Genomic DNA, 19,252 nt, shown 5'->3' with positions numbered 1-19,252 from the left:
CATGGAAAGAGCCTAAATGTCCATCACCTGATGAATGGATCAAGAAGATGTGGTATATATACACAATGGAGTACTACCTGGCAATGAGAAAGAATGAAATCTGGCCATTTGTAACAAGGTGGATGGACCTCAAGGGTGCCATGCCAAGCGAAATAAGTCAGGTGGAGAAGGACAGATACCATATGTTTGCACTCATAGGTCTAACAGGAGAACAGGAGAAACCTAATGGAGGACCAGGGGGAGCGGAGGAGGGAGACAGAGTTGGGGAGAGAGAGGGATGCAAAACTTGAGAGACTATTGAATGCTGAGAATGAACTGAGGGTTGAAGGGGAAGGGGGAGGGGGGGAAAGAAGTGGTGGTGATGGAGGAGGGCACTTGTGAGGAAGAGCACTGGGTGTTGTATGGAATCCAATTTGACAACAAACTATTTTTTTAAAAAAATGAATGGAAACAAAACAAAACAAAACAAAAAAATATTTCAATAAAATGAAGGAGAGGGGTGCCCAGGTGACATAGTCATTAAGAGTCTCAACAAACATTTTTTAAAAAGACCTTATCCATGTGAAACATGCTCTGAAATTTACATTATATTTTGATATCATCTTTTGGCAAATTGTTTTTCAATCAATTTTTTTCCCTGTATTTTACATGTGATTTAGCCAGGCCTATCCTCTGTCGTTGGCCATGTTTTCAGTCATGTCTATTTAATTTTGTCCATGTTACAGTTGTGATGTCACATGATTCTCATCTTTGCAGTGGTTTTATTTTTCTCTTCTTTTCTTTTTCTGATCTATTCTTACTTGTTAACTTCCTTCTACACCATTATCAATTTCCTTTCTTCTTTGTCTCTAGGGTTTATCTTTTGAGGTTTTTTATTTTTTCTCCAGAAAAACTGTTATTGATAACCTGTGATGTCTGAGTCTCACCAGTTTTCTAGAGTAATTCTGACAAAATTTGGGTGTTTTATTTTGCTTAAAATTTTTTTCATCAACACTATTCCTATTTGAATTATAGAGTCTGTGCATAAGTCTTGAGTCACTTCTTTACTATTACATATGTCTGAAGCTTGGAGAGAACCTTTTTTTTTCTGAGTTACCTATTTGCTCCCAGAAAATGAGAAAGCTGACAGAAAGCACAGGGCTGAGAACATTGATACCTTGCATTTTGGTGAATGAGCTCAATCTTTCTTAAATCAATGTCCTCTGTCCTGAAGATATGTGTTTCCCTAGTTTGAGTATTCAAAAGGTTTGAGGACAACAGTGAAGTTCTGGAAATCTCAGGTTCTGTGTGTTAGTATTTTCTTTTCTTCTCTCTTTCCAGTTTGCTCCCAGGTGATCACTTCACTAGTATGCTTGCTGAAAAAGTTGGCATGTCTTCATGGTGATTCTTCCTTCTGCTTCATTTCCCAAGCTGGTCTGAGGCTATATTCTCCTCCATCTCTCCAGTCTTTCTCTATCCCTTCATCAGTAAAGGGTTATTGGATGGGGCTTTCAACACTGTGACAATTATTTCATAGAACTATACACCTACACATAAAGTTGAAGAGGCTATCATTGTCCCCATTTTAAAATGCCTTGTTTCATACATTCTTTACATTTTATGATGCGTAATGGATGCCTGCTTCTTATGTTATTAGAGAGGACATTCTGCCTCCATTGGTTTACTCTTTCTAAAATCATTTTGATTGGTTTCCACAGAGAGGAATGAATACAGATTTTTAATGATCCCAACTGCTATTCCTATATATAATTTCTCTGTTTTAAGATATTTCCCCAAATATATTTATTTATATTGATGTGTTTTTGTAAAATGACTTCCACCTATCCAAGCAATTAGCGTATTCATAATTAATGGTTTATAAATAATAATACCAGATATGGAAAATCAATGGCCTTGTGTTTTTAAGGAGCAGCATAGAAGGCACAATTTTTTTCCTAATCATTCTTCCAGGATAAAATGAAAATTATAAGATTCATGAAGGCTGGAGCTGTTTTATTACCTGTGATAGCACATTGCTTATGCTAGTGCATGGAACATAGTAAATCTCAATAAATTTATGTTGAAAGAATGAACAAAGTCCATGCTTATGGGTCCTTACTGATATCTTTATAATCTCAACTCTACATTGACTGCAAACAATCCCTGAAAGAAAAAGTACAAAGGCTAGCTGTTAGCACAGAGCCTGATGCAGGGCTCGAACCCACGAATTGTATTTAATACAATTTCCTTGATCCAGGAAAAAAAAATGATAAACTTAAATTAACCTAAAATCACACAGAAAAGAATTACATTTGGTCCAAAAAAAAAAAAAAACACCTTCATCTCCAAGTCTATATTCTGCTAATAAAAAAAGATATAAAATTTAGTTGACCGTTAAGGACACGCGATCTGATTCTAGGATAATCGGGTTAATTTTGGTATCTAGCCTCTAGCCTCCCAAAAGGGTAAGGACTTTTTCATAACCAAAAGTAAAAGAGTTCTTTTCCTTTTTTCCAGAACAACAACAACAACAACAACAACAACAACAACAACAAATGTTCCAGAGTTCAACTTAATTTATCTCCAATTAGATGACAGAGACTGCTTGCCATTTTTAGGTGACAAAAATTTTCAGCATCTATTTCTACTAAAGTTAAAAATATTTTTAATGCTTTTTATTTATTTTTGAGAGACAGAGAGAGTCAGTGAGAGCAGGGGAAGGTCAGAGAGAGAGAGAGAGAGAGAGAGAGAGAGAGAGAGAGAGAGAGGGAGATACAGAATCTGAAACAGGCTCCAGGCTCTGAGCTAGCTGTCAGCACAGAGCCCGATTTGCGGGCTCGAACCCAGGAACTGTGAGATCTGACCCGAGCCAAAGCCGGAAGCTCAACCGACTGAGCCACCCAGGCGCCCCATATTCCTACTAAAGTTAAAGAAAATAATTGTAGCATAGGAAGCTTGTCATGAGTATTTTCAAAGCAAATAGCTGTTGAGGTTGGAGTCGGTGCAGGTGTAGGCGAGTGGGAGAATGGTAGTTAAAACAAGTAGGCTGTGTGCCACAGAATACTGTGCCACAATTAGGAGCTACAGCGCAATGTGTCCAGAGCATGCTGCACCTTCAGAACTTGCAGTTGAGTGGGAAAAGAAAAGAAACAAAATAAAGTCTACAGCAAATACTATATAATTTAAATTAAATATTCAAAAGAAAAAATCAACATATACAAGTAAAGGGACAGAAAGTTAAATACTCTAAATGGTTGTTTTCGGAAGAGGAAGGAAATAAAAATGGATACAATGTTATACATAAGTATATACATACATACATCCGTACATACATACAACCAGACAGCTGCCTTGTAGGAATTGATGATAAATTGAGGAGCATGACAGACTCCACCTAATTCAACATGATGTTTAAAAACACACATTTGTAGGACATGAGAAAGAATGTGATGAAAATTCACTGGATCAAGGAAATTGTATTAAATAGGAAATGTGATACGGTGTACGAAGGAGAATGAAGAGTAAAAAAACCTCAAAGATTATACCAAGAGAGATGTATAAAAAGAAAAACAAGGGGCGCCTAGGTGGCTCAGTCAGTTAAGCCTCCAACTTCAGCTCAGGTCAGATCTCACGTTCGTGGGTTCGAGCCCTGCGTCAGGCTCTGTGCTAACAGCTAGCTCAGAGCCTGGAGCCTGCTTCCGGTTCTATGTCTCCTTCTCTCTCTGCCCCTCCCCCTCTCATGCTCTGTCTCTCTCTGTATCAAAAATAAATAAAGCATTAAAAAAATAAAAGGAAAAAGAAAAACAGTGAGTAATGCTCATTTCAAGTTATTTTCTTAATTCTCCAGGGTCACTCTGCACTGGAATGAGCCCCCTGAATGTCTGTGTCATTCAAAACAGGTCTGCAGCACTGTTACAAGTTGTTGACTGCATAAACAGAGACCGGAGCATGCAGGAGGTCACCGCTAGTAACTTGTGGGACGAGGTATTGAAAATTCTCAGCCCTATCTCTCAGGATGCTGAGGCAAAATTGCAGTATTGAAGAAGAGGAGTAAGAGCAAGCAAAGTTATCCAGACACCCAGGCACAGAGAGCACAGAAGATAAGGAAGGGCTCACCGCAGGAACCAGTTAATGGGGTTGTGGTTGCTAACATCCATATACCCAGAGGCAGCAGGAAGTGGGACTTGTTTTTCAAATTTCTGAGTGTTAAAAATGTTCCTTCACTTAATAAAAATAGTTTTCATTTAATTTTTTATTACAAAAGTAGCAACAGTTTATGGTAGAACATTTTGAAAATAACAGCAGAGAGAAGGAAAGAAAGTGTTCATAATCCAATGAACCATTATTATTTCAATATATTTCCTTCAGGTGTTTTCCAGATATAATGTTATTTTGCTACTTTGGTACACATAACTGTAATTATACTTGTATACTGTTTTTTTCCCTCACTTAACATCATAATTTAAGCAATTTGTTAATTTACTAAGTCATTTTTTATAATCATCCATTTTAATGCCAAAATTGATATTACTATCCCCATATTATGGTCTCCATTTTCCCCCCTCATAATGAAAGGTAATGACTATTATCTATACTTAATGGTTTATTTTGTCCATGTTTCATAATACTTTCTCAAAAAAGATCACCTCAGTAAAATTACCGACAATAAAAGTTATGAACATTTTAAGGATCTTGACACATACAGTAGTGTTACTTTCATGAAAGGTCATCACCAAGACTTGTCATCAAAGGAAAGAATGAAAGTCCCAAGCTCGTGTTTGTAGTAGTTATTGCATAATACTAGAGGCTGTTAAACTTAGTTATTTGTAAAACACGTGAGCACCTTACTAAACTTCAACTGCCACTCATAAATATCCTGATCCAGTAAGTCTGAAATCTGCATCTCTACCAAGTAACTCAGTGTGACTAACATAAGAACTACAAATAATATATGTTGCAAATACCATTTTGAGATATCATTGGAAATGCCTTTTATGTAGAATTGTTTTCTACAGCTAAATGAGAGGCCATAAATCCAGGAATCCTCTGTTTTATGAACATAAAATATAAATCCTTCTCCCACTTTTACATTACTTGCCAAACAAAAATGCTAGTGACATTGGGTTGTCAAGAACCAAAGGTTTTGGTAGAAAAAAGTATCTATAGGGAAAAAATGAGTCTTGAACTATGTGGGACTTCAATATGTTCTGCATCTAGAAAACATTTTCTTCCTAATATGCTTCCTGTTCTCTCCTGGTCTGATTCAATCCCAATACACTGGGGTTCTGTGGAGGAGGGGAACATGTGTCCAGTGATCTGTGTGAATCCTTCTCCTATACTTTGGAATAATCTATTCTGCCTTAAGTCCTTGGGCTCAGTTTGCTGGTGCAAGTGAGACATGGGGTTCTGGTTGGCCAAATGGAGTCCTTCCCATCAATTCTGAATCTGAGACTCAGAGTCATGGTGTTCTCTCATTAGATACTGAAGCTCTCAATGCCTGGGAGCTGTCTATGGTCCTGTCTGTCGTGATGGAGAATAAAAGTAGCCTGTAAAGTAAGAAGCAGGCTTAGAAACCAGAGGATCGATCAGCTCTAATGGTACTGAAATGCTCAGTTCTAGATGTTTCCTAGGCCTACTTGCTTCCTTGTCCTTTTGAAAGCTTAACTATCCTACAGGGTATGCCAATATCCGTGAATAATTTCCCTGGTATTCATAAGGTAATTGCAGCTGAGTTCCTATTACATAAGGTATATTCACCCTAATTTGTGCATAAACACAGTAATAAACACAAATTCTTGCTTCCAGAGTGTACCAATACCACCTTTGGGTTTTTCAGAAGAAGAATCAGGAGGCAAGAATAGCATGGGGAGTGTGAGTACTGTTGTTATTGGTAAGGTGTATGACAGAGTAGAACATGCTAAGTTTTGTTTTATTAAGATACACTGGATATAAACATAGCATTAATTTTAGATTTACGACATAATGGTTTGATATATGTACGTATTGTGAAACGATCACCACAACAAATTTGGCCCAAATCCATTACCTCACAAAGTAACATTTTTGTGTTATGATAAGAACTTTTAAGATCTACTCTATTAGCAACTTTCAAACATACAAAACAAGAATTTAAATTATAGCCATTATGCTTTACATTATATCCCAAAGCTTACTTACCTTATAACTGGAAGTTTGTATCTTTTGACCATTTCACCTCCCATTCCCTAGTGCTGCTAACCACCAATCTGTTCTCTGTTTCTATTAGTTTTTCTTTTCTCTTATTCAACTTATAAGTGAGATGGTATAGTATTTGTCTTTCTCTAACTTATTTGACTTAGAAGAATGTCTTTGAAGTCCATCCATGTTAAACCAATAGCAGGAATTCTTTCTTTCTTATTGCTGAATAATATTCAAGTATTTAATCTATTTTTCCACTGATGGATACTTAGGTTATTTCCATGTCTTTGCTGTTGCAAATAATGTTTTAATAAACACAAGGGTGCAGATATCTCTCCAAAATAGTGATATAAGTTCCTTTGGATATATATCCAGAGGTGGAATAGCTGGATCATATAGTATTTCTATTTTTAATTTGTTGAGAAACCTTCATACTGTTTTCCATAGTGGCTGTACAATTTACATTCCCATCAACTGTGCCAAAGGGCTCCCATTTTTCCACATCCTCATCAACACCTGCTATCTATTATCTTTCTGATGATAGTCATTTTAACAGGTGTCAAGTAATATCTCATTGTGATTTTGATTTGCTTTCCCTGATGCTCAATGTGAGCACCTTTTCAAGTATCCCTTGGCCATCTGTATGTCTTTGGGAAAAACTGTCTATGCCATTCATACATCCATGTTTTAAATGGATTTTTTTTACTATGGAGTAGTGTAAGTTCTTTATATATTTTGGATATTAATCTCCCATCACAAATATAATTTGCAAATATTTTTTCCATCCTGTAGGTTACCTTTTCATTTTGTTAGTGCCTTCCTTTTTTTGTACAGAACTTCTTAGTTTGATGTCATTTTTCTTATTTAGTTTTGTTTTGATTTGCCCTTGCTTTTGTAGGTGTTAAATTTTTTGAGTCATATAGATATGGATTCAATCCTAATGCACCTACCTCTTAGATATGTGACATTGGATGACTTGTAAACCCCTTTTGGCCACTATTTCCTCTACTTATAAATTGAGTTATTTTTCCTCATATAATAATTATGCAGTTGGGTGAGATTTTGCATAAAAGTGCCTGCTAAGGAGTCTTGTGCATAGTAGGTGCCCTATATCCCCTGGGCTGGGGTTGTATCTGGAGAAGCTTCCTTCAAAATTACAACTTTGGGGCTTTATTTCCTCTGGTTCTATAAACTCTGCTTTATCCAGAACTTCTGAGGCCAAAAGTCTCTTATTTCTTCCTTTCAAAATAAGGACGAGGTTTTACTGGAGTGAAAAATGAAGTGATTTAGTTTTAGAAAAAACTTGAAAGTTTTTATGCCAATAATCACTTCCCTTGGGTGTGACTCCCTCCAACAAGTCAAATTCACCTGCAGATAAGAATGATAACAAATAATCCTAAGAGAAAAAATTTCTTGTTTTATACCACATTTTTATTCTATACAGTTTCCTTTTCATTATCTCACCCAAGTCTCCTAGCATCCTTCTGAGAGCGTTAATGCAAATATTATCATCCCATAAACACAAGTCAAAACTGAGGTTCTCCATCTTTTAATCAGTCAATACTCACGGCGCCAGGCATTGTATTGGATTCTGGGGATAAATGAGGAGAGTAATAAGATGTGGTCTCAGTTCTCTAAAGTCATGGTGGAGGATAGACAAGCTAATAGAAAGTATAGCAAGGGTGGAGTCAAGGTCACCCTGAGGCTTTCTCCTGCAGATGAGCAGAGAAACCAGGTCTGAAAGAACTGACTGCTTCAGAACCAGAACTAAAACCAAAGATGAAAACATGACAGCTCTCTCTGATATTCAGTAACTCTTCTGTCACGGAAGACAGATTAGATGCTGTGTGTCCTGCTTAATCTAATATTCCACATATTTGTGAATGCTATCTATAATGACAATAGATTTGAGTTTTTGAAAATAGAGAATAAGGAAAACTGTAATAAGGCACTCTTGGCTCTGGCCTTCAGGGATGCTGTTCCAAACATCAATTCATATCATAATATAAATTAGAAATTCAGTAAGATATGGTGATTAAAAGTGAAGGCTGTGAATTTCATGCCGTCTATGTTAACATCCTAGCTCTGTCACATACCAGAAAAAATTGCTTAAATACTCTGTGCCTCCGTTTTCTCATTTTTAATGGAGTTAATAACGGTACCTATTTCATAAGGTTCTTGTCAGGAGGAGGAAGAAGATACATAGCCCAAATCCTTTAGAAGAATGACTGGCACACTGCATAAACTTAATAATATTTTAGTGCTAGTAGTTTAGAATGGAAAAAGGGTCTCCCCAGGAGAACAGAGTAGTCCTACACTGCTGATAATTCTTCCTTAGAAATTGGCTTGGTTTTGTTATCCAAAGGGTGAGGAAGACTCTCAGAACTGAATTATGGTACTGGCAATAAAGAAGACAAAAATCAAGATGGGAAGGATGAGGTAATTTCTTCCATTTCTGTTCTCTTCCTTCCAAGGAAGGTTCTGTGACCCCAACCCTGAACATTTAGCTTCTCTAATCTTGCAAATGGACCACTATAGCCTAGCACTATAGCTCAGATGCGGTTCTACAAGGTTTTATTAAATTATTATCTACATAACATGGATAACCAAGTAGTGCACCAAAAACTTTGGAAAACCTTCTTGATCTCTTACTCATTTTGATGAGTAACTTAATTTAACAGTCAACTCATTCATATTAATAGCTCTCATACATTAATTGGTATGACTGATTTGTAGGCAACTTTAATGACCCAGGATGAGAAAGTTGAAATTAAGTTTTTTCATCTAGATATTGCCTAAATGACTCATGTACATCTTGGAAAAAATCTCATTACTCCTTACTAATCACCCTTATCAATATAAGTACTCATTTTAATGCTCTCTACATTATCCAACACTTCATAAAAAATAAGAGTGCAAACTCTACTTATGGCACTCTTTTCTACACACTATAATTCTTATCTCTGGGTATCCAGGCCATATAAATCTGCTTGAGTCCTAATTAACAAGCTAATGACAATGAGAGGTAATTGAGAATTTTTTTCAGGTTCAATTTTTATCTTTTTTGAGGAAAAATGCATGTTACATTTATCTTTTAACTTTGCACACAAAACCCATTTGCAACTACTTTGTTAATCTAAAAAAATGTTTTTGTGTGTATATGTATATGGCATCCTCTTTACTGGAAAATGTATCAAGGAACTTGGATTTTCAATCAAAATTATTTCCCTTGAGACATAAGGTAGATCACTTTTCCTTGATATTCACGGCCTTATTGGGAGTATCAGCTTGTATATTTTCACTTCCTGATAAAATATTTATGAAAGGAAGAGATTCCCTTATCTATCAAATTATATACTCTAATTCAGCAAATGTTTTATCTTCTGGAACATAAGTTTAATTGGCAAATATGGACCTTAGCAATTCTCGCAAGATTACTTCAGATTAAGATCTCTGAGGTTTTGCTTTTATGTCAATCTCTGCAAGAAAAAAATCTGTTCTATGTTCTCCCTAAGTATTTTGACTTTTTGCAAGCTGTATAACAATGGGTTTATTCAAATTGATGCAAATTTGGAAAGCCCTTGACATTTTCCCTTAACCAGGCATTAAAAAAATCCAAGTAGCAGGTGTTGATTTTTATGCAACCAGCTATCAAATGAGCATCTTATTTTTTCTCTCGTAAGTTTCTAGCAAACTCTGAAGCCATGGTAGAGTCTCAAGAAATAGGCCATTGATCCCGCCACACATAAAACCCACTGAGTTTTTACCCTGCAGAAGAGCATTTGGCAGATGCTTCTGTGGCGATTTGAGGAGCATCCTAAAACAGATTGTCAAGGACACTTTGGAACAAGGACAGCCGTAAATCAAATCCTTCTCTGGCTTTCCCTCTCCTGCTCACTTTCATCTATTAACTGTGAAATAATGACATCTGAAACTTTTCTGCCAATACCATGAGTACCTTGAGGACTCACATTTACCGCAAAGCCTGTAAAACTTCAACATTGTGTTTAATAAGGTTGGAGGAGGAGAAGGGAGAGAAGTCTCACCAAGTTAGGAGTGTATGGAATTCATTGATTGAAAATTCCACTGTATGAAGTTTATAGACATGTTATTTGATGCCTGATATTTAGGTACTTGAGTGTTTTTGTTTTTCTAATGGTTTTTGTTTTTGTTTTTGTGGTGGTGCTGATCTTGTTTTTCTCCTCAATTTTTTTTTTATTCGTATCAGGACCTGCTGAAAACATACACTTTATTTATTTTTAGTCTTTTTAACATTTTTTAAATTTTTAATAGATATATTTATTTTTTTCCATAATACTTTATTGTCAAATTGTTTTCCATACAACACCCAGTGCTCTTCCCCATAAGTGCCCTCAAAGACTTGAATTTCTTTTCTGTCTTGCCTCACAGTTGAAGGTCAACATTGGACTACCTTCTCATTGTCCAATGCAATTTCTTTGACAAATTCCTCACTACTTTCTTTCATTCTGTGAAGATTTGGAGAAGATGAGCACCCTGGTTTGAGGAGGTGATACTTGCTTTGGATTGCTATTTTGTGCCCATTAATTTTTTTTCAGGCTCAGAAAGCACTCTACCTTCTCTTCAGCATTGGAGTCTCTCTTAAACCCAACCTCAAAGTCCTGGCCATATTTTTGCCCTTTTTTCCCTTTAAGTTCCTAATACACTTTATTTATGTAGCTCTTTACTACTTCCATCGCTTGGTACCACGATTGCCTGGGAGAGAGTTTTGGGAAATGAGTGAGAGTTTGGTATATGGTATCAAGCAGACTCATTCTTACTTCATGAGGATCACATAATTCCTATGAAATTGGTGCTATTATTATCCACTCTTTATTTGTGTAGAGGCATAAAAGTCAAAGAGTAATAACCATACCAGCTTCATGAGGATGTTGTGAGAACTAATGAAAATTAATCATAAAACATAACACATAACAAACCCTGGCTAACTGGTCACTGTTAGCTGAACTCTTGTTTATCTTTTTAGCTAACTGAAATATCCTCCAGAATAAAGTCAGAAGTTAAGTTTCTCTACCCTTTTCAGCCAGAAGAGCACCTTTTTTTTTTTATAATCTACACTCAACAAATAGTTGTTGAGTGAACAAATGATGGACCTGAAATCCCACTGTTAACTGCTTCACTTAATGACTGCCTAACTCAAACAAAACTACACATATGCCATCTCCCTCATCTGGGATTCTACACATCCTTCAAGAATTGATGCCTCCAGATCAACCTTTCTGAGATTTCAACCTTCAATAACTGTTCTGGGCTTCAGAGTCCTTCGCCTACTGCTTTTGCTATTTCAGAGCCATTTCTTTGTAATAAAAAGCCAGAAACCTTCACCCAAGAGGTCCCCATCAGGATGGGGTACATAATCTTCATTGTGAGATACAAGACCTTCTCCATCCCCTGGTCACTTTCCACTCCCATAGCTGTCTCACTTGTCACACTCTGTTCGTGTTCTTCTCACTTTTCAGTGTTAAAAAACTTGAATCGCTTTTCTCTCCCTGAGCACACTCCTACTGCCTGTCATTTCATCATCCACACTTTCAAAGACTACCCCCTCAGATATTCCAGACACATGTCTTCTAGGCTACCAGGATGTAAAATCCACTCCTTAAGGAGAGTTTTACCAAGTGCAATCTCTTTCAGTTTGGTGGCTTGTTAATCAGCACATTTTCATGAATTGCTCAATAATAACTTGAGTGTAAAAGATGATCAGAGATGATCATATTACCCTTTATAGTGCCCTGACATTGCTGCAAACTGGGTTTGCTGAATAAATGGGAAACTTGCCAATGAATCAACACACTGGTTGAGCACCCTGATTTGCCAATCCTCCTGTAGGTGTCAGGACCACAAAGGGCTCTTGATACTGTCATGGCCCACCAGAAACTCACATCTAGTAGGGGCAAGATACACATGCAAATGCCTTCCTACCCTGTGCCCCCTAAATTTAATGCTAATGTTTAAAAATCTGTTCAGCCTTCATCTTCATTGCCAAGTTTTCCTGACAGCACCCAGAGGGAATGACTCATGCTTTCACTTTGTACCTTCCTTCTTAACTAAATGTTTTGCCCTAAATTGTTTGTGTTTACATTGTAGACACTGTTTGGCCTTGGCTTCCACAAGCAGAAGGAGAAGGAATACATAGCAAACTGTGGATTGAAGGAGCTGCTTTCTGGGGGAGATGATGTTTGGCTTGAGTGAGAATAAAAAGAAAAGGATTTCAAGTAGAGGGAATGCCATGAGCAGAGACAGCAAGTCTAATGCAGTCCGGCGATAAGGAAATGCCAAGCGCCAAGGGAAGAGAGATGGAGGGGAGGCTGGGGTAGGAGGCAGAGACGAGGGTTGGGTGCAGGATGTTCTTCCTGAAGACTGCACATGAACACTAACGGCAGGGACTTCAACTGGAAGTGAAAAAATTCAGATTTGTGTTTTAGAAAGATTACCTTGGCTTTAATGTACAGAAGGGATTGATGTTGGAAAAGACCAGAAGTGAGGAGGCAAAATTGGGAATCCATTGCAAGAATTCTGGAGTGGGATGATAAGGAACTATTTTAAAGCAGTGACTGTTGCTTAAAACAAAATAAAATGGAGAATCTTTCACTAATGACTCAAAGAAGTGAAACATCTTGGCCTTTTGTACTGCTTTCCTAATTGTTCCACATCTTCTCCTGGGTAGGCTCCTGACTACCCTTCTGGCCTCCCCACCTTAGCTCCTCAACTCGTCACCATATGGCCAGATGCAGCAGGAAAGTACTTTTTTACATACAGGTAAGAATTTAAGTGATCTGGGAATAAGAGTCTTAAGAACCCTAGGGAAAATCACTAAGGAGACATAGAGGATTTGAATAAATGCATATTTTAAATGTCAAAGATGCTGTGTGCAAAATTAAAATGAAACAACCTCACAGAGTATTTGCCATAAAAGTGCAAAAAGAAAATATCATTAGTATCCAAATAGCTCATAAAAATCAATTAGAAAAAGCACTTAACCTCAAGAAAATCAATGTCCAAAGAAGTTAAACAGAACACTACAGAAGAAGAAAAAATAGAGAATAAACAAGGATCATATTAAATTTTACCAGTGTAACCCAAATGAAAGTTGAAGAAACATGAGAAAAGGGTTCTATGTCAAGTTGTTGTAGCTGGTTTCAAAGTCTATTGTCCTCTCCTAAAGTTGATAGAGAAGGGGACCAGGAACATGCCCACAGTTGGCTCAAGGATATTTATACAATATATTTATTTATTGTATAAGTATTTATACAATACTTCTGGGAAGTAATTTGACTCCCAGATGGATTAATAGACAGATAATGTATATATAAATATATTCAAAGAAAGAAGCATACACACATATATGGAGAGAGAGAGAGAGAGAGAGAGAGAGACAGAGAGTTTTAAAATATTTAAAATATTTATATACCTTTGGGTGGCTCAATCAGCTAAACATCTGACTTAGGCTCAGGTCATGATCTCATAGTTCGTGGGTCAAGTCCTACGTTGGACTCTACACTATCAATGCAGAGGCTGCTTGTGCTTCTCTCTCTTCTCTCTTCCTTTGCCCCACTTCTGTCTCTCTTTCTCTTTCTCAATAAATAAATAAACATTTAAAATTTTTTATAACTTTTGAGTAATCTCATAGCTAGTAGTCTATCCTAAGGAAATATGAAAGATGCCATGAACATTTATTCACAACAATGTACATTCCAACACTACTTACAGTGGCCCAAATCTGAAGTGTTCAAACTATCTAGCAATAGGATATTGGGTAAATGAGTAACGACCTAAAGACACAATAACTATTATGCAGTTTAAAAAACTTTAGTTTTCAGTTAATTTGACCAAGATTATTGTTCTGCTGTGGTGGCAAAGGGGGAAAATGATAGAAAATACATATATATTACCAATTCTAAGTGTGTGTGTGTGTGTGTGTGTGTGTGTGTGTGTGTGTTTAAAAATGTGTATACGTGATGGTAGATATTTGTGGATATGCGAAACCCAAGATCACATCCATATTAATATGTGATGCTGCTGAAGAATGGCTTAGAATCATGTGTTTTGGGAAGTTTATTAAACCTGGCTAACATTTCTGATCACACAGCTCTGCTATTTTCAACTTACTATGCAGCAACTTTTGAAAATTAGTGACTCCATTTCTTTGAAAAAAAAAAAAAAGTCCTCATCCAGTGGGATACAAAAAAAATCAATAAAACTTAACAAGTGGCTAAATTGGTTATGAGGAGAATTCTGTGAAATATGTGACTTTTGTCAGAAATGTGATTGTGGGAAACCTCAGGATCTTTAATTACAAATTTGGTGTCTACTGATTTTGCATCTGAAATAAACTGGAATAATTACACCAGAATGTTAGCAGTGGTGATTTATGGGTTGGCAGAGAGATAGAGAATCTCTTTTTACTTTTATGATACTGAATTTTCTTTGAGGATGAGCCTCCTTGAGAACAGGAAAAGCATATAGTGGCAAAGTCATAAAAATTAAAGTCACACTCTAATGACCTGTTCACACCTTCAGAGCTTCTCTAAGGAGACAAGGGAAAAGCAGGGGCATGCAATTAGGCTCACACCATGGTTCAGTTTTACTGTCTAGGTTGTGCCATTAGAAAGCTTGAGAAAGGTTTCATTTTCAATGGGAGAGAACTCGGCAAGTCATTTTCCTTCCCATTAAAACCTTTCTGTTCCTGCTACGGCTTCCCCAGTGCCTCTCCAAACCCAAACAACTTCCCATCTAACCAATCAGTAGTGATTCCAGTCACCCAACAGCCTCCTACTTCTGGAAACTGCTCATCCCCTCCAGCCCTCCCTAGTGGGCCTGTCTCACTGCATGGCTCTTTAATTGAGCCAGCTCCCAGCACTTGGTATCTCTGTCTGCAGACCCTGATTATGCAGCACCTCATGAATAACCTGAGTCAGGATGTCCTTCCTCCTTGCAGCCTCCCAGCCAGGCCTGTGATATTACTTGATCCTTCCTCACAGCACGTCTGCAAAAGTTTGGAATTTGCAAGCAAATTCCGCCAGCTGGGGTGAACTGAGGACATCCCTAATGCCAACAAGGCTGCAGGGAACAGAACACCACCCTCCCCCTACAGATCAGAGAATACATCCCCTGGAAAAGAAAAATGATGATGGGAAAATCATCCATGAATTCAGAGTGATTCTACTATGTGCCAGATACTAATTGCAATGACATCACTAAATAGAAAGGATCATGGCTAATTATCACAACAACGGAGTGGAATAGATACAATTAGGCCCCTGCTTTATTGGTTAGAAAATTGAGGTGCAAAGAGTTTAAATAGCTTTGCCAAAGTCATAGAATCAGGAATTGCAGCCAGGTCTTCTGACTGCAAATGCATATTTTGTTCCAGATAGTAAATTTCTATAGGCAGAAAGCTAGGCTCTGAGTTAATGGGGACGCAGAGTTGAAATTGATGAAGAGGAACCAAAGGATCTGGAGGAAGAACAGTCAAGTGGTCTCTGGTACCAGATGCCAGAGGGGTGGGGGAGAAAACGCCAAGAAAATGTCCTGGAGCTGGTGGGCTAATGGACTAGAGCTCACAAGAACAAGACTGTTTCTCTTTTGCTCCAAAGCATTCAAGTGATCTTGAGTGAGTCTCTTCTCCTAGGTCCCACTGTTTGTTCCGGTGTCCAGCCCAAACCTTACAGATGTGTTTCTATACTATCCTTGCTTCTGCAAAATGTTACTGAGGGGGGCTCTTCTTCCTATAGATAGAAAACTTGTAAACAGTTTTACATGCCAAATATATCCAAATTCTGACTCCTTTTCATTGCTTCTGCCCTGATCCAAACCACAATCATTTACCTGGATTGTGATGATGGCTCTTCACTGGTCTCTCTCCATTTACCCTTAGTAATCTAGAGTTCATTCTTACTAGAAACCATGGTGATCTCTTAGAAAAATACAAGTCCAATTATGTAATTCCTTTGCAGTGGCTTCTTATTTCTATCAAAGTAAAGGCAAAGCTATTCAATGTCTTGGATGGCCATACACCAGGCATTGGCAAACTTTCCGCGAGGGCTATAAAGTACACACGTAACTGAGACTCTGTGGACTCTATCCCAACAACTCCGTTCTCCTATTGTAGTGAGAGAGCACCATAGATGATATATAAACAAAGGGCATGACTGTGTTCTAATAACATTTTACTTACAAAAGCTTGAGGTGGGCCTGATTTTGCCCATGGATCATAGCTTGCTAATCCCTATCCCTACAGGATCTAGTCTCTGCTTCCTCATTCCTGTTTATGAGCTCATTTCTTATGACTTTCTCTTGTCTACTGCACTCCAACCACACAAGCCATTTTGTTGTTCCTCAAACACACCATTCAATTTCCTGCTCCCTGACCCCTGACTTCTCTCTTCATAGAATACTCCAGATACTCAATTGTCTCCATGACTAACTCTCACTTCCTCCAAGTTTGAATAAATATTACCTTCTCAGTGAGCCTAATCTAGACTTCTTATATCTTCCCTTACCGTGCCCCTTACCTTGCTCTAGTTTTCATTTTCTCCATGATATTTATCACTTTTAAAGAAACTGTGATAAATTTACTTATTTTTATGTGTATTTTTCACTCTTTTTCCCCCACTGGGAATATAATCTCCATGTGGGCAGTGAGTTGATATGTTTTATTCATTTACATACCCCAAGTACCTAGCAGGGCATCTGGCACATAATAGATGCTCAGTGCACATTTGTGGAATCACAAGCTGAAGACAAATCTAAAGCTTGAGAAGTTATAGAACAGCGTAGAACCACCTTGCTAAGATCGCCTAATTCCCCCTCCCCCTCCCCCCCAGCTTATCTGTAAGCAGTAAGAGATTGCATTAGACCCAGGGGTTGTCCTTGAGAACAATGTGGCATTTACCCCCCTAAATGTGTTCATCGCATAAGGATTGTTCAAAGAAATCACTAGTAATTAAGAAATTGTAGTTGAGACACTGTAAAAATGTTCCAATTTATCTCTGGTGCTTCCTGAATACAAAATATCTCACCCTTTAAAAAGGGACTTAGCAGCTCCCATCAAGAAGTAAAACCTATCTCCCAACCTTTGAATATGGCTGGCTTTGTGATTCGTTTTGACCAACAGAATCTGAGGGAATGGCATTGTGCTAGGTCTCAAAATGTTTTGTACTCTTCCAAGTTGTCACCTTGTGGCTTACCAAACATCACGAGAATCACCTTAAGCTAGTCCACTGGAGAATGAGACATACAGAGTGGAACTGAGTCAGCCCAGTTGTCTCAGTGAGATGTAGGAAATCCCAAACAAATGAGTAAACCCTGTAGCCTACCCATAGCTGACCACAGATGAGTGAGAGAGCCCTGACAATACCAGAGGAACTGTCTGGCTGAGCCCATTCAAAATTGCATACCTGAAGAACTGTGAGCTCAATAAACATTTAACTAAGCCACTAAATGTTGGAGGCTGTTTCTTACACAGCAGTAGTCAACCAATAACACATGTATCTGCAAAAGAGATCTTACCCTTGGTTTTGGTTGGACACAAGCATAGCTAAAGAAACCCATTGGCAAAGGTTTTGCCATTGGAAAAGAGTATAGTGAGCAAGTTATTGGGAACATCTGACATATAACCTAGTAGTTTGGGGGTCAGTGTAGAAATCAGATGAGAAAATCATATTCTGTGGATAGTGGAAGCCCCAGCCTAGGAGGAGTAAGAAATTTGTCCAAAAGGAGGAGGAAATTAAGTTTCTGACTGTGAGGATTCCTTAGGTTACCTAGAGGTCATCAGTAGATGACACAAGGAACCTAGTTGTAGACACCAATGTTAATAAAGAAAGGTCCTGGAGGAGAAAAAGTAAACGAGCTGGAAAGCCAACATAGAGGGGCCAGTGATGCACAGCAGAGGGACATCCACATTTAAGCCCAAGGGAAGGAAGTAAAGATGTATAGAAAGCCAGGTACTTGTACACTTAAGTGTGCAAGGGAGGATGAGAATGAGGTAATTTATAGCTTTATAGCCTTAGTGAACTAAGGAGAGGACCATTTTGTAGTGGGGGAGGTGGTTATTAAGTGAATCAATATTCTAGAAAATGATGATGACTTAGAAGCTCTGGGGGTGGAGTTTGGTAAGACAGAAGCCTGCTGGACTGGAGTGTGATGGCCACTCTCTCCATCATAGGCTCTGATGCTCTTAGTGTTTCTTGGAATTGCTGAATCTTAAGAAGAAACAACATTAAGACAAGTGCAGACTTGGATGTGGCAGAAGATAGGATGTCATGGAGTTGAGATCATTAATTTTCTTTTTTAAAGGGAGCCATTTCACCTTCCTACACTGTTGGTGAAAATGTAAACTGGTGCAGCCACTCTGGTAAACAGTGTGGAGGTTCCTCAAAAAACTATCGATAGAACTCCCGTATGACCCAGCAATAGCACTGCTAGGGATTTACCCAAGGGATACAGAAATGCTGATGCATAGGAGCACATGTACCCCAATGTTCATAGCAGCACTTTCTACAATAGCCAAGTCATGGAAAGAGCCTAAATGTCCATCACCTGATGAATGGATCCAGAAGATGTGGTATATATATACAATGGAGTACTACATGGCAATGAGAAAGAATGAAATCTGGTTATTCATAGCAAAGTGGATGGACCTCGAGGGTGTCATGCTAAGCGAAATAAGTCAGGCGGAGAAGGACAGATACCATATGTTTGCACTCATAGGTCTAACAGGAGAAACCTAACAGAGGACCATAGGGAGAAAGAGAGCTGGGGAAAGTGAGGGACACAGATCATGAGAGACTACTGAATACTGAAAATGAACCACAGGCAGAAGGGGGAGGGGGTCGGGGAGGGAGGGAAGGAGGTCATGGTCATGGTGGGGGGCACTTATGGGGAGAAGCACTGGGTGTTATATGGAATCCAATTTGAAAATAAACTATTAAAAAATTTTTAAAAAATTCAAAAAAGGGAGCCATTTGAATGACCAAACACAAGGTCAAACTTGGTCAGGAAACTGTAAGATTAGTAGAGCCTTTCAGACTGAATAAAGTAGAGGGATGGAAAGACC

This window comes from Suricata suricatta, chromosome 1 (assembly GCF_006229205.1).
Source record: "Suricata suricatta isolate VVHF042 chromosome 1, meerkat_22Aug2017_6uvM2_HiC, whole genome shotgun sequence".
Taxonomy (NCBI): domain Eukaryota; kingdom Metazoa; phylum Chordata; class Mammalia; order Carnivora; family Herpestidae; genus Suricata; species Suricata suricatta.
This window is presented reverse-complemented; position numbering follows the sequence as displayed.